We start from the raw sequence: 10,551 nt of genomic DNA on the forward strand, positions 1-10,551 counted from the left end.
GTGAGCTGAGATCGTGCCACTGTACTCCAGCCTGGGCGACACAGTGAGACTCCATCTCAAAAAAATAAAAATAAAAATAAAAATAAATTATCCAGCTTCAGGTATCTTTTTTTTTTTTTTTTTTTTTTTTTTGAGACGGAGTCTCACTCTGTCGCCCAGGCTGGAGTGCAGTGGCCAGATCTCAGCTCACTGCAAGCTCCGCCTCCGGGGTTCACGCCATTCTCCTGCCTCAGCCTCCGGAGTAGCTGGGACTACAGGCGCCCACCACCGCGCCCAGCTAGTTTTTTGTATTTCTTAGTAGAGACGGGGTTTCACCATGTTAGCCAGGATGGTCTCGATCTCCTGACCTCGTGATCCGCCCGTCTCAGCCTCCCAAAGTGCTGGGATTACAGGCTTGAGCCACCGCGCCCGGTCTCAGGTATCATTTTATAGCAACACTTTAAGTGGGCTAAGACAAAGCCCTTAGATTATAAATCATAGTTGTTTTAAATTTCCAGTCTGATCAGTTCTCAAAAGAAGATATACAAAGGGCCAATAAACATATGGAAAAATGCTCAACGTCACTAATTATCAGGGAAATGCAAATCAAAACCACAAAACAATACCACCTCACTCCTACAAGAATGGCCATAATAAAAAAAAAATCAAAAAATAATAGATGTTGGCGTGGATGTGCTGAAAAAGGAACACTTTTATGCTGTTGGTGGGAGTATAAACTAGTACGACCCCTGTGGAAAACGGTGTGGAGATTCCTTAAAGAAATAAAAGTAGCTCTACTGTTTGATCTAGCAATCTCACTGCTAGGTATCTACTCAGAGGAAAAGAAGTCATTGTACGAAAAAGATACTTGCACATGCATGTTTATAGCAGCAAAATTGCAATTACAAAAATATGGAACCAGCCCAATTGCCCATCAGTCAATGAGCATGTATACCATGGAACACTACTCAGCCATAAAAAGGAATGAAATAATGGCATTCTCTGCAACATGGATGGAATTGGAGACTACTCTTCTAAGTGAAGCAACTCAGGAATGGAAAACCAAACATTGTACATTCTCACTTATATGTGAGAGCTAAGCTATGAGGTCACAAAGGCATAAGAATGATACATTGGACTTTGGGGACTTGCGGGAAAGGGTGGGGAGTGGCAAGGAATAAAAACTACACATTGGGGGCCAGGCGCAATGGCTCACGCCTGTAATCTCAGCACTTTGGGAGGCCAAGGTGGGTGGATCACGAGGTCAGGAGATCAAGACCACCCTGGCTAACACCATGAAACCCTGTCTCTACTAAAAATACAAAAAATTAGCCAGGCATGGTGGTGGGCACCTGTAGTCCCAGCTACTTGGGAGGCTGAGGCAGGAGAATGGCGTGAACCTGGGAGGCGGAGCTTGCAGTGAGCCGAGATTGCGCCTCTGCACTCCAGCCTGGGGGACAGAGTGAGACTCCGTCCCCCCCAAAAACAAACAAACAAACAAACAAAAAAACAAACAAAAAAAACTACACATTGGGTACAGTGTACACTGCTTGGGTGATGGGTGCACCAAAAGCTCAGAAATTACCACTAAAGAACTTATTCACATAACCAAACACCACCTGTTCCTCAAAAACCCATTGAAATAAAAAAATAAAGTAAAATAAAATCTATCTACCAAAACAATTAAATAAATAAATAAATGTCCAGTCTGATAATTCCAACATCTGTGGCATATCTGAGTCTAGTTCTAGTGTTTGCATTGTCTCTTCAAACTGTAGTTTTAGTCTTCCAGTATGCCATGTAATTTTTTGTTACATACTATATACGATATCATAGAGAAAAACTATGGTAAATAGGCTTTTAGTGATATGGTGGTAAGGTGTCAGGGGAGGGGAAGCATTCTATAGTCCTATGATTAGGTTGCTGTCTTTTAGTAAGCCTATGCCCCTTGGCTAGAAACTTCACAAGTGCTTCCAGTCCCCCTCTCTGTAGGTGGGACAGGATAGTTAAAGGGAGCTCAAGTTGGGCATTTCCCTTCCCCAGTTCACTTAGGCTCCGATAAACCCCAATAGGTTAGACTCTGATAAAAAAATAGTTTCTCTTGAGGGCAGGCAGAAGGCCTGATGTATTTAAAAATGATTACTGTTTCCTCCCCTTGCCAGAGCAGGAGGGGATTTTCCTCTAGTGTTCACTGTGAGAACTTGGCAGAGCTCCTGGAGGTAAACTCCCAAGAGTGTGGGTCTCATAAGACTGAGCACTGAGTGCCCCCAACCTCCAGGGTTTTTAACTTCTGACTTTTCCACATTAAGCCTTCAGTAATTTGTGAATTATAGTTTAGGTTTTCCTACCCCAGCACTGGTTCCTGCAGAGGTTTCTGCTTGGGTTAAGTTGCACTTAATTCTCTGTATTTCCCTGACTCTTCAAATTCTGGGACAGTGGTTTGCCCTGTGATCTTACTTCTCTGATGGACCTAAAAAGAATTGTTAATTTTCAGTTTGTACAACTTTTCACTTGTTGTTAGGACAGAATAATGAGGTACAAGCTCCTTACATGACAGACTGCAAACCAGAAGTCCTGTCTGCTTTTTCCTTTTAGCTGAGCAAATTAGCTAACTCTTCTGTGTCTTAATCTCCTTATCAATAAATGACATAATAGCATCTACCCCTTAGATTAAATGAGTTAACACATGTAAAGTTCTTAGAATGGAAATAGCCTTCAGTAAGACATAATGAATGTTAATAATGACTACTATTATTAGTACATTTATGATGTAACTTCAAAATAGGAATATATGTGTGTGTGTACACAGATATAATAAATATTTTATAATATCAATAAATATATAACTCCTTAATCACTGCGTTGCTAGATCAATGTTGGCTGGATAGAGCTCCAGACTGGGCCAAGTTAGGATGAATAGCTAACAACCAGTAGTTGACAATGAATGCTTTATGGTAACCATTAATTTCACATAGAATTGATGCACTTAATTCTCACAAGAAATATATAAATGCTATTATTATCCTCATTTGATACATGAGGAAATGAAGCTTAGGAAGAGAAAGTAACATGCCCAGAAGTGTGCAGCTAGTAAAGAATGGAGCTAATATTTGACCCTAAGAAATTTTACTATAGAATGTGAGCTCATATTTTTCTGCCTTCTGATTTATTATTTTTAAAAAGCTGTATAATATTCTACAATGGTATAAATGGTCAGCTGATTTACAACAAATACTAATAAAATTCACTAAGAGAAGGATGATCTTTTCAACAAATGGGTTAATTAAATATCCACAGAAAAATATAAATCCTGTCCTCTACCTTTATACTTTACACATAAAAATAATCCATGATGGGTTGTAGATCTACTTGTGAAAAATCAAGTAATATAGAGTCTAGAACTGTGCTTTCCAACATGGCAGCCACTAGCCCTATGTTACTATTTAAATTAAATAAAATTAAAAATCATTTCCTTAGTTGTACTAGGCACATTTCAAGTGCTCAACAGCCACATGGAGTTGGTGACTACCATATTGGATGGAACAGACACTGAACATTACCATTATCACAGAAACTTCTATCTTTTGTTTATTATTTTTATTTTTGTAGACATAGGGCCTCACTTTGTTGCCTAGGTTCATCTTGAACTTCTGGCCTCAAGTGATTCTCCCACCTCCTGTCCCAAAGTACTAGGATTACTGATGTGAACCACCATGCCCAGCCCAGACAGCTCTATCGTAAAAGAAGATAAAATAATTCCTTGAGACCAAGAGGTAGGCAAAGACTTCTTAGACAAAACACCAAACCTACTAACCCTGAGAGAAAAGACTGATAAGCTGAACTTCAAAAAAAAAGAAAGAAAGAAACTAGATTCTTCCAACAATCACATGAGTGAAACCAGGAGCAGATCTTTCCCCAGCTGTGCCTTCAGATAAGACCACAGAGGTGGGCCAACAACTGATGGTAGCCTTGTGAGAGACTGTGAAGCAGAGGGCCCAGCTAAGCTATGCCCAGATTCCTTACCGACAGAAACTATGAGATTATGCATATTAAGCCACTAAATGTTGTGGGTCATTTGTTTTGCAACAATAGTTCAGTCATATAAGAGGTGAGGGAAAGAGGATGGTTTTCACATAATTTCTGGCTCGAGCCACTAGGTAACTAGAGGAGTCAAGATTCTAGGAGAAAAAATAGATTTCAGAGCTTCCAAATTATTAAATATTCCCATATCCAGAACTTTAAATACAGTGGATTCTCAAAGAATTAAAATAAAATGCTAATATGACAATGATTTGGAATGTAATTGAATTTTAGATGATTTATAAAGCATTATAATTAAGCATTTTTTTCTATCATTTAAGTGAGACATTGGGTAAGCCATGGGTAAGGAAGTCTGGAAGCCTTTTCTATAATATTAGAGGATGTAGCTCATTCTCTCTTGCCACCGCCAGGTAAGAAGTTCCTCTCACCCTCTGCCATGATTCTGAGGCCTCCCCAGTCGTGTGGAACTACATGTGCATTGCCATTGTGATTTCTCTTCTCATGATCCTGATATGTGCTATTGGCTGCTTACGGAGCATACAAGCAATACACAGCCCGGATCATCCCATTCTTCTGCTACCAGATCTTTGATTTTGCCCTAAATACCTTGGTTGCAATCACTGTGCTTGTTTGTCCAAACTCCATTCAGGAATACACATGACAACTGCCTCCTAATTTTCCCTACAGAGAGGATGCCATGTCAGTGAATCCTACCTATTTGGTCCTTATTATTCTTCTGTTTATTAGCATTATCTTGACTTTTAAGGGTTACTTGATTAGCTGTTTTGGAACTGCTACCAATGCCAGGAACTCCTCCGATGTCCTGGTTTATGTTACCAGCAATGACACTACCCGTGTATGATGATGCCACTGTGAATGGTGCTGCCAAGGAGCCGCTGCCACCTTACATGTCTGCCTAAGCCTTCAAGTGGGCGGAGCTGACGGCAGCAGCTTGACTTTTCAGACATCTGAGCAATAGTTCTGTTATTTCACTTTTGTGATGAGCTCTCTGAGCTTGTTTGTTGCTGAAATGCTACTTTAAAAAATTTAGATGTTAGGTTGACACCTGTAGTTTTCAACATATGCTTTGCTAGAACACTATGATAGATTAGCTGTAGAATTCTTTCTGTAGGACTGGGGGTGTAATGGGCTTCTCTGACCTTCCCTAGGCACTGAAACTTCCCCCAAATCTGATGGACCTAGAGTCAGAGAAGTCCACTTTTGTAGCTGCTGGGTCCCAAAGTTGGGCAGTTAGTCACATTTTTTCTCTCTGTTCCCTCTCTTTTGAAAGTGTAAAATAAAACCAAAAATAGACAACTTTTTCTTAAGCCATTCCAGTGTAGAGAACAAAACCTTATGAAAACAGGAATGTCAATTGTGTAATCATTATTCTAATGAGTTAAATAGAAGTCCTCATGTATGTGTTACAAGAATTTCCCCCATAACATTCTTTATGACTTAAGTTCAATGGCAGTTTGCGTTTGGTGGTAAAGGATTTTCTCCATGGCCTGAATTAAGACCATTAGAAAACACAAGGCCGTGGGAGCAGTAACCATCTGATGACTGTTCTTGTGTATCTGGTGTCCACGGACATGGGCCACGTGCCTCATCTGTGTTAGAGGGTGGAACGGATGTGTTTGGCGCTGCATGGGATCTGGCGTTCCTCTTCTCCTGGAGTCACATCCCCACCCAAGGCCCTCTTAAGCGTTCTGCCCTAGCTTGGTTCAAAGAGGTCATCCAACTGACTTTATCAAGTGGAATTGGGATATATTTGATACACATTTGTCTAACAACGTGGAAAAGGGTTTTCCTCCTCCTTTCCCTGCAAGGGACATCCTACTGCTTTGAACTTCCAAGTATGCCTAGTCATCTTTTAAAATGTAAACGTTTTCAGAAAATTGAGGGTTGCTTTCCTTGTATGTGCTTATTATCTTGACTACCTGAATTGTAAGGGATTTTTATATATTCACATGTTCCAAAGTCAGCAACTCTCCTGTTGGTTCATTATTGAATGTGCTGTAAATGAAGTCTTTTGCAATTAAAATGAGGTTTGCCCACATCCAAAAAAATAAAAAATTAGAGGATGTAATTTTCGACGAATCAGAGCAATCCAAACAAATCCAAAAGTTGGGTTTGGACTCAGTGGAAGGAGGCAAATCAGGCTCTTTTTTTTTTTTGCTTCAGTGAGGTTCAAGAAAACTGAGTCCTCTCTTTGGTCCATTATTCTTTGGTGTTTAAGGCTAAAACCCTGGTTACTAATCAAGTGTTACTTTGACTCACTTTACCTTTGCTTATCCTTGTTGCATCTGTCCTCCCAGAGGTAGAAGGGAGGGGGCAAGACAGAGTTGGGAATGCCTGCTTCTCTGGGCCACATGTCAACATAGTGGTGGCCATTTCTAAACCTGAAAGGTCTAAACATCAGGCCTTAGCCTGGCCTAGTGTTTCTCAACAGGGTCCCATGCTGGCCCAGGATAGTTTTCGTTGTTGTCATGTCCTGAGCATTGCAGGAGGTTTTGCATATGCTAGTAGAACCTGTCAGCCTTCCCACAATTTCAGATGCTTCCGAGTAGGATGGCACCTTCCCCCTCATCTTTGAGAACTAATGAATTCTTTGCTCTTACTCACCTACATGTCCCCCACACTGAACTTGCACCCTGCCATTTTCTAGAGGTCTGCTTGGCAAGAGCTTCCAAATTGCTAAATATTCTCATCCCTAGAACTTTAAATATAATGGGTTCTCAAGGAATTAAAATAAAATGCTAATATAAGAATAATTCAGTATATAACTGAATTTTAGATTATTTATAAAGCAACATGGAATCTTGTAGAAACTCAGCAACAGGCTGGGCACGGTGGCTCACGCCTGCAATCCCAACACTTTGGGAGGATGAGACGGGTGGATCACTTGAGGTCAGGTGTTCAAGACAAGCATGGCCAACGTGGTGAAACTCTGTCTCTACTAAATATACAAAAATTAGCCGAGTGTGGTGGCGCAGCCTGTAATCCCAGCTACTTGGGAGGCTGAGGCAGGAGAATGGCTTGAACCCGGGAGGCGGAGGCTGCAGTAAGAGCTGAGATTGCACCATTGCACTCCGGCCTGGGCGACAGAGCAAGAAAAAAAAAATACTAAAAAACTAAAAAACTCAGGGACGTTGTTATAACTAGTGTTCTTTGTTCTGTGGTGTGCTGAAAAGAGAGTTAATGGAGTCCTGGCTGTCAGTTCACCGTGAGTCATAAGAGGATGTGTCCTAATGTTTCATATTTGTAACTGGGGATCCCCTGGAAGAATCGTCTGGAAATTATGACCTTCATCTGGCGATTGTAGCTGTTAACATCTCCAAAGAAGCCATTCTGACATTGTGTTGTGAAATTATTACTCTCTCTCAAATCTGTGCCAGAAAAAAAATACAATGTGTTTATGTATATATGATAAGCTATGTTTTATTGAACTAATCATTACAGAACTTTTATTGGGCACTGACCGTGAGCCAGGCACTGTGCTAGTTTCTTTGAAGGCATTATTTAATTTAATGCCCACAAAACGCCTCTGTAGTAAGCAGTATTATCATTCCCATTTTGCATGTAAGGAAGTTAAGGCTTGAGAAAGTTGTGCAGCTTCCTCAGGATCACCAAGCCAGTTAAGTGATGGTGTCAGATTTCAAATCCAAACTTTGAAATTCATTCTCTAATTTCTTCGGACTACATGGATCTGTACTGGCCAGTCTAGCTGTCCCAAGTTCTACTTTGGTGTTTTGAGTCTGAAGCCCCAACTACTAATCACATGTTACTTTTACTCTCTTTGCCTTATTGCATGTGTCCTTGTTGAATTTGTCCTCCTCCAGGAAAAAGGGAGGTGGCAAGACAGAGGCAGCAATAGGGGTTTATTCAACAGATATTTACTGGACACCACCACCCGCAGATCCCTGCACTGGGCAAACAGGACAGAGATGTTCCTGCCTGAAAGGATGTGTGGATAAGTGCACAAATGTGTGGATAGATAGATAAAATAAATAAGGATGAAACACATGGAATACATCAACAAATAAGTGAATCATGGCATGATGACAATCAGCGGGAAGAGTGGATGGCATGGGTGGGTGAGTGAACGGGGAGGTAAACGAACGAACGAATGAATGAATGGAGTGGTTTTGAGTCTGAGCTACCAGAACTCCGAGCGCCTAGCGGCGGGCGGGTGGGCGGAGGGGCGGCTACTCCACACAGTACGGTAGGCTCAGGCTGCTCCTCCTGGAGCCCCGCTCTCACCGCCTCCCCCTCCTCTCCTCCCTCTCCTCCCTCTCCTCCTCCTCCGCCGTCGCCGCCGCCGCCGCCGGCCGCCCGCCGGCCGCCACGACCCCAGTCCCCGGCGGGCGGGCGGAGGAGGCGACCGCCGGGCGCTGCTGCACTCGTCTTGCCGCCGCCGCGATGCGCAGAGGGACCGAACCGCCTGGGGGCCGCTGCCGCCGCCGCCGCCGCCGCCGCGCCGCACCATGAAGCTCCGCAGCAAGGCGGCGGCGCTGCTCCTGCTCGCGCTGGCCGCGCTGCTGCTGGCGCTGCTGTCCCTGCGCGCTGGCCGCGCTGAGCCCCCAGCGCCTCCCGCACGCCCCGCGTCCGCCCCGCAGCGCCACCCCGCGCCGGTCCCCGCGCGCTGGCCGGCACCGGGCGCCCTCCCCGTGGCCAGCCCGGGAGTTCGGAGGCGCCGGCCCCAGCGTCCGCGCCCCCGAGCGGGCCGCCGGGGCGCTGCGAGACTGGAGAAGTTGGCGAGGTGAGTCGTGGCAACCCCAGAATCCCATCTGCGGACCCGTGTCTCGCTCCCTACACCCGTGCCAAGTCCAAGGGAGGCTTTGGGCTGGAGAGGCAGACTTCCAAGTTTCACCCACGGGCTGCCCACTTCTGTTTCTTAGCCCGATAGAAAAGAAGACCCACCTCGGTGGAGTCCCTCTAACAGCTCAGTGCTGATAATCACGTACATTTTTGAAGTGTCAAGGAAAGTGGTTTCGTACATTAAATTTTTTAACTGTCAAGGCAAGGCGTATTTTTGCACTCTTGCAAACATGCACCCTTTGTTTAATTTGTCAAAAGCCATCACAGTGCAAGAATGCTTTATCTAATTCTCATGTTTCACTGGAGAATTTTGCCGAAACCTTAGATCTGATTGAGTTGGAAAGGTTAGATGTTTACCAAGGACTGGCAGCCTCTCGTTCAACCTGGAGTACCCCCATGCTTAGAACAGAAGAGACACTTGACCTAAGTTTATTAAAAAGTTCTCTGCTTGAAAGGACTGATGCGTGGCACGGAAAAGACAGAGTGGGGGTTTCCAGATCCTCATTCTGTTTCAGGCTCAAGTGTGGTCAAAGGGTTCTCCTACAAGAAAAACATCTTAACCTTCCACCTTATGTTTGATACTCTCTTTCCCTACACAAAGCTTAACACGCGGAGGCTTTTCATCAGAGCGCTTTATATTTGGCCTTAGGGTTGCTGGAACGCCCCGCAGGTTAGGGATTTGCGTTCATTTCCTTTGTTGTGGAGGGCTTTTCAACAATCCCCTTGTCTTCTAGTGAGTCTGTTTCATCTGCCCTTTCAAAACTGTTGTTTCTAACTGCCAATGCAACGTCCTCGTTTGCTGGGCTCCTTAATTTCAACCTGAAGGGAGTTGAAAAATTCCTTTTAACCATAATGACTAAATCTCTTTGGTGCTTTTACTGTAACTAAGAGAAAAGACATGAAACCTCAAGAAGTAGCTGTGTCAGCTTTTGTTTCCCTTCTGCCTCACTACAGATGGGTACTGACAAGTTTTAGAGGGAAAAAGACCCCAACAATCTGTCACTTTAAAGTACTTATAACACTTTACAGCCCCTTCTGAATGTGTACAGTCTTTAAGGATATGTCTGTTAGGAAATTAATAGGATTTCTCCTCTTCTATACTGGTGTTTCTTATGATAGATTAATTAGGGTTTAACTGCAAGTTTAATATGATTGCTAAGTTTGATGGGACAACTGGTAAGATAATAATAATAATGTCACCCTTAACATTGTTAACCTATTGCCAGGGATATTGCTAACCGCAGTAGACACAAATAGTTACAGTTAACACTTACATATACAACTACATAATCCACACCATAATCTCCCCCAACCCCCATTACCTTTTTGTTTTTTTGAGACAAAAAAAAAATCATGGCACATGTAGTGCCATGATCTCTGCTCACTGCAACCGCCGCTTCCCAGGTTCAAGCCTCCCAGGTTCAAGTGATTCTCATGCCTCAGCCTGCCAAGTAGCTTGCACACAGGCGTGTGCCACCATGCCCAGCTAATTTTTGTATTTTTAGTAGAGAAACGGGGTTTCACCATATTGGCCAGGAATTCCTGAGCCCAGTGATCCACCTGCCTCAGCCTCCCAAAGTGTTGGGATTACAGGCGTGAGCCACCGCGCCCTGCCCACACCATAACCCTTTGATAGTGGTTTTCAAAGTGTGGACTTTAGACCAGTTGCACAGGCATCATCTGGGAACTTGTTAGAAATGCAGATTCCTG

Source organism: Macaca thibetana, chromosome 2 (assembly GCF_024542745.1).
Source record: "Macaca thibetana thibetana isolate TM-01 chromosome 2, ASM2454274v1, whole genome shotgun sequence".
Classification (NCBI taxonomy): domain Eukaryota; kingdom Metazoa; phylum Chordata; class Mammalia; order Primates; family Cercopithecidae; genus Macaca; species Macaca thibetana.